Source organism: Ornithodoros turicata, unplaced genomic scaffold (assembly GCF_037126465.1).
Source record: "Ornithodoros turicata isolate Travis unplaced genomic scaffold, ASM3712646v1 Chromosome17, whole genome shotgun sequence".
In the NCBI taxonomy this organism is placed as follows: domain Eukaryota; kingdom Metazoa; phylum Arthropoda; class Arachnida; order Ixodida; family Argasidae; genus Ornithodoros; species Ornithodoros turicata.
The window spans coordinates 1682439-1688438 of record NW_026999326.1 but is presented as its reverse complement, the minus strand read 5'-3'; the positions used below and the strand labels follow the sequence as shown (position 1 = coordinate 1688438).

General features: G+C 52.3%; 1 pseudogene; it reads left to right on the top strand.

Moving 5' to 3' along the window:
- The first annotated feature begins 3757 nt into the window (after positions 1-3757).
- On the top strand, positions 3758-3914 carry LOC135372941 (U2 spliceosomal RNA; annotated as a pseudogene).
- Positions 3915-6000: the final 2086 nt, after the last annotated feature.

The following is a 6000-nucleotide window of genomic DNA, read 5'->3' as shown; positions in this document are numbered from 1 at the left end:
GAGCAGCTAAGTTGAATACATTTACGTATATGCGAGGGCAAGCCCGTGCGAAGTGGCAACTCTTTTGTGGACAGGACACGAAGAAAATAAAACGGAGCCGTCGAGCGCGTTTGTGAGTGAAGGTGTTCCTCGATTTGCGTCGTACTCGTGCGGTGGTGCTTGCTGGCTAGACAGTAGCAACAGACATTCGGATGGGACGCGATCGCTCCAACCCAGCAAGAAAGTACTTTACGTATGACATCACGACATCACGACAAAGAAGTCAGTTTGTAGCATGTGCTTCAAGAAAGGAGAAAGCCTATTTGAACAGACAGGAACCTACAGGAACCAGGAGCTACCAATTTCACAGCTGTCTATTAATATTAAATACCATGTATGCGGAATAAACGGGTTTACATTTTGTAACATTTTTTTTTTTTGTGGGGATAAATATTCCCAGCAGAAGCGGAACCGGTTAAAAACCGGTATGAACCGTTATTTTTTTGCTCCGGAGCAGAACCGGTAGCGGATCGTTTATGATGTAACCGGAACGAAAACCGCAACGAAAAACGTTTCGGTTCGACACCCTGGTTTTATCGACCAGGTCCTCAGAGGTTAACATTTTGCTTTGCATACCTGGACGATATTCTCGTTGCCAGTACCTCTGAGGAAGAACACCGAGCCCACCTACGCCAGTTGTTCACTCGCCTACAGGAATTCGGCATAGTCATCAATGCGCCTAAGTTCGAGTTTGGCGTTTCCACCCTCAAGTTCCTCGGGCACACCATCACTCCGCAAGGCATTTCACCTCTGGGCGACAGAGTCCAGCACATCCTCGACTACCCACTGCCTACCTCCCACACCAGCCTCCGCAGATTTTTGGGTCTCATCAATTTCTATCGACGGTTCATTCCGCGCTGTGCAGACATCATCGAGCCTTTGCACCATCTGCTCGCCGACACCGGCCGCAAACAGCAGAAAACTACCCCCCTGACTTGGACTGATGAAGCTCAACTAGCCTTTGCAACCGTCAAACGGAAACTTGCAGACGCAACTCTCCTGCATCATCCGCAGCCTAACGCCGAGACGGCCTTATTGGTCGACGCTTCAAACAAAGCCGTTGGAGCCGTCTTATAACAACTCTTCAACGGCGAATGGTGCCCACTAGGTTTCTTTTCCCACAAGCTTTCCCCAACTCAGCGTCGCTATAGCACCTTCGGGAGGGAGCTTCTGGGGGCGTATCTCGCTGTGAAACACTACAGGCATTTCCTAGAAGGCCGATCTTTCACACTGCATACCGACCACAAGCCCCTCGTCCATGCCCTCGGCAGCCCGAACACCACCCACTCTCCCCGAGAAGACCGTCACATGGCATTCATAGTCGAGTTCACTGACGACATCCGCCACATCCCCGGAACTTCCAACTACGCTGCCGACGCCGTGTCGCGGCTTGACATCGCCGCCGTTTCCACCCAACCGTCCCGGGCGTCGGTTGACTTCGACGCCATCGCCTTGGCACAGGCGACTGATACCGAACTGCACGCCCTTCGCGACCAGCCATCGGGCTCTCTTAAGTTCGCCCAGTGCCCCTTGCGCTCCACCACCACGCTACTTTGGTGCGATATCTCTACCGGTTCGCCGCGACCCTTCGTGCCATCCGGATTCCGCCGTTGCGTCTTCGACTCATTGCACAACCTTTCGCACCCTGGCATTCGGGCATCACAGAAGTTGATTTAACAACGCTATATTTGGCCTGGCATAAATCGCGATGTTCGCTGTTGGACCCGCTCCTGCCTGTTGTGCCAACGGTCGAAAGTTCATCGCCACACGGTTTCCCCACCCGGACTTTTCCTCACCCCGGATGTGCGGTTCGACCGCGTTCACATTGATATTGTCGGCCCCCTTCCTCCGCTACATGGCCAGCGCTACTTACTAACATGTATCGACCGCTTCACTCGCTGGCCGGAAGCCATACCACTCGCCGACATAACTGCAGAGTCCGTAGCCTCAGCCCTCCTCTCTGGCTGGATTTCTCGGTTTGGCGTCCCGTCTTCCATAACAACAGACCGAGGCCGACAATTCGACTGCCACCTCTTCAGGGAGCTCTGCCACCTACGTGCGGGCCGGCGCATTCGACTGCCTTTCCTTGGCTGCGCAGGCTGTGGAGTTGCTGGGTGCGCTCTACGTCCAGCTGGTCGCGCATAGTGCGCATGACGTGCCTTCTCCAGCGCGCCGTCATCGTCTTGTCTTTGCGGGTGATGGCGATGCTACCTTCCAGGGTCCACTTGACGTCCAGACGGCGAGAGGCCTTTCTTGCTTCCGCCCATACATTGTGGAGTTCATTTGAGGAGGATCTGAAAGGCCCCTTGTGTCCCCAGCGAGGAACATTTCGCCGTCGCTTTGCGTGCACATGGTCCGCAGGCGCTTCGAGAGCGTGTTGAGGAGGTCGTCTTGGGCTGCCCTGGCGATGCCAGGATCACGTGATGTCAGGAGCTTGAAGGCGCAGTCAATTCTCTCAATGTCACTGGTTTCTGCGGCCAGCGGGATACCGCAAGCACCTTTTCTACTCTTTCCATACAAGAACTCATTTGCCACGTTGCTCGGGATGTAAAGGGTCCTCTTAAAGAGCGGTCGCAGCTCGTTGTCCAGCCTTGTCCATTCTGTCTTCACCAGGGTGCCGCATCGCATGGTGAAGTTCAGCGCTGGATACACGAAGGTTTTTAAAACACCTAGGCGCTGCCAGGGGGCCAGCATGGAGGTCAAGAGCTTCTTTCGCGTGTTGATGGCGGTCTCGATTGTTGTGGTGTCCGGGAGGATCTTGAAGCCTACCGGTCTTCCGAGGTAGGAGCTCTCGAACTCCTTCAGGATGGGCATCGTGGTCTCGTGAATGTGGAACTCGGTTTGCCGAATTCCAACAGGCCGTCGCCCAGATATATGCAGTGATTTGCATTTCTCAGGGTTTAGCTTCAGCCGAAGAGTGGACGCCATGGCTGCGATGCTATCAATCCTGGTTTGGAGGAGCTCCGGGGCTTCGGCAAGCGGTGTAATATCATCCGCGTAGGCGAGGACTGCGTGCTTGGTGCCGATGCCCTGGATGCCTCGAAGAATGGGATCTATTGCTAGATTGAATAGCAGACCGCTTAGGGGGCAGCCTTGCCGGATTCCTCTTCGCACCGGGATGTTACACGTGGCCTCTCCGTTGGTGAGGATACGGGTGATGTTGCCCGTGTATAGGTCCTTCACGATGGCTGTGAAGTGCGGCCCGGCACCTGCTGCGTCGACGGCTTGAATTATGGCATTGAGGGTGATCGACCCAAAAGCGTTGGAGAAGTCAAGGAACGCCGCGCAGAGGTCCTTGTTGTTGGTCCTTGCCTCATCGATGCGGTGTTGCAAGATAAAATTGTGTTCAAACACGCCATCGTGGGGCATGAATCCAGGCAACCTCTGTATAGTTTGTTCAGCGTCCTCGCAATGGTGATGGACCTCCAGTTGGCGATGTCGTGCGGGTTTCCTTTCTTGTAGATTAGGACGGTGGTTGATGTCCTCCAGGTGTCCGGCACACGCTTGTACTTCCCGCACACGTTGAAGATAGAGGCCATAAAGGTCCCATCTGGATCCACATCAAGCCAGTGCCTTTACGTTATGCGGTCATCGCCAGGGGCTGTGTTTTCGGATTTGGCTGCTTTTCGCCGCACCTCCTGAGGGCTGAAGTATCGTTGATCGACTTCAGCTGAGGCCCTTGGTCTTTCGCAAAGCAGGCCGGTATCGCACTCTTCGTGTTGCTATGTCGAGGAGAATTCCTCTACATCGCCGCTATATTAATGATGCACGATATTAATCTTATTTTTGGCCCGAGACAGTGTGTGTGAAGCTCGCCTCGGCACTGTCAAGGGTTGCCCTGGTATTGCACTACCTCCAGGTGTAGCCCACCCGTCTCAAATCAAAAGAAAGAAAAATTCGGAAACAACACCAATAAGCATCAGCCGTGATGACCAGAGGCAGGCAAAAGAGGAAAGCGTAGAAACAACACCAAGCAAAGCAGGGAACCTACAGCAGACATAGACACAGATCACACTGGAGACAACCACTGGGAAATGTCCTGTCTGGCCACTAGGGTACACGTTCGTTCGTTCGTTCGTTCGTTCTCTCTCTCCTCTCTCTCTCTCTCTACCTTCCAATTTCCAATTAATCATTTTTATCTCATGGGCCGTGATGCATTAGTACTAACACCCTAGTGTTCCGTACCCATATACCACGATGCCCAAACTGGCGACGTGCCACGCACGGACGTAGAAGCGAGACTGCGACACAAGCGAAAGGGGGAGACCTGCAGTCTGTATCTCTTCTCGGTCTTTTGCGGATACAAGGGAGAAAGAAACACGAGTTCCGTCCGCCAACATGCGCATTTCATGCAGTCCGACTATGATTCTAGTGCTTCTTACACGCACCACATCATGTTGAATTTGGCGACGTGACACCCGAGGACGCAGGTGCCACGACCGTGACCAGAGCGAAAGATGGACGTGCAATATTTATCGCTTCTCGGCCTTTTGGCTAGGATCAAAGTGTAGAAGTCATCGTCATCGTCAAGCTTACGCTTGTCCCATCCTACAGTTGGCAATACAAGTCATCGTCATCGTTGGCGCGTGTGGACGTATTCTGTGACAGCTCCGCTGTTAGGCTTAAGATCATTCTCAAGCGATTGCTCGTTTTGTATCCTTTTGTTAGTTGTGTGTGTGGTTTTTTCAAGTGTGTGGTTTAAGCGCTGAGCGGCTTGCAGATTGTAGCCGGGTCTCGTAGGCTGAGACGCCGGCAGAGCAATGGATGAGGGCCAGGACGTCCAGGACCGCATCCTCGTTTTTAAGGTAAGAGCCCCTCAGGGGTACTTTGGGAAGGATGTTTTGGATGCGTGTAAGAAGGTGGCCCCCGGCAGGGTCCGCGGTGCACAGAATGAGGGTTATGGCTTCTATGAGGTAGTTATGAATGATATGGAGGGTGTCAGGTTACTGAAGGAAGAATGAGGTGTAGTCATTGGTGGGAAAAGGGTAGAGGCATATTATTTGGGAGCGAAAATGCGAAGGATAACGGTATGTCGATACCCCATTGATTATCCTGATACCGACTTGGAAAAAGAGCTAGGACAGTATGGATTGGTGATCAAGACTCAAAGGGGAAAATATGGTGGAGAGCATGAAGACTGCGAAACTGGAACAAGATTGGTGATCATGGAGCTTAATGGGGAGCTTCCAAATTTTTTGACGGTGAGGGGTGTCAGAATTGAGTGCCTGTATCATGGGGTCACACGGAGATGTGCGAAGTGTGATGCAACTGATCACCTGGCTCGTGATTGTAAGGCTCATAGATGCCGCTGGTGTGGGTCTTATTACGAGGTGGAGTGTGGGAAATGCAAAAGTGATTTGGCAAGAAAAAGGAACGTCCCGGCAGATATAAGGCCATCGGCTTGGGGAGGTGTGGTTGAGCCAAAGAGTACGCCATGGGTGTCAGAGAAGAACTTTCCACGTTTGGAAAGTAGAGAACAGCAGGAAGTGCAACAGGAGGTTGTAGTGGATGCTATCAAGTTGGACACCACAGTCGTAGAGAAGGATGGGCAAGATAAAATGAACGAAGTTGTCAGTGGGGAGAAGCAGGAAGAAATGGGGGCTTGTGATAAGCAGCAAGAGGTAGGAGAAAAAGGTTTAGGGGAAGAAACGAAGGTCAGCAAGGAGGTGGAGGGAAGCAAAAATGATGAAAGTAAGGGTGAAGGATTGGAAGAAAAGCGAGGGTCAGAGGCTCGCATTGGCAATGCTGAAGAGGAAGCAAGCCAGGACGATGCTTCATCTGTAACAAGCACAACCTTAAGCGTTTCTTCAGTGTCACAAATTACATATTCTGACAGTGGAGAAAGCTTCCACACGATGGTATCAGAGGAAAGTGAAGGACAAGAAAGCGAGGAAGTTGATAAGAAGGGCCGTGGTATGGCTTTAAAAAGGAGAAGGGTATCTAGGAAGGCAAAAAAAAGTG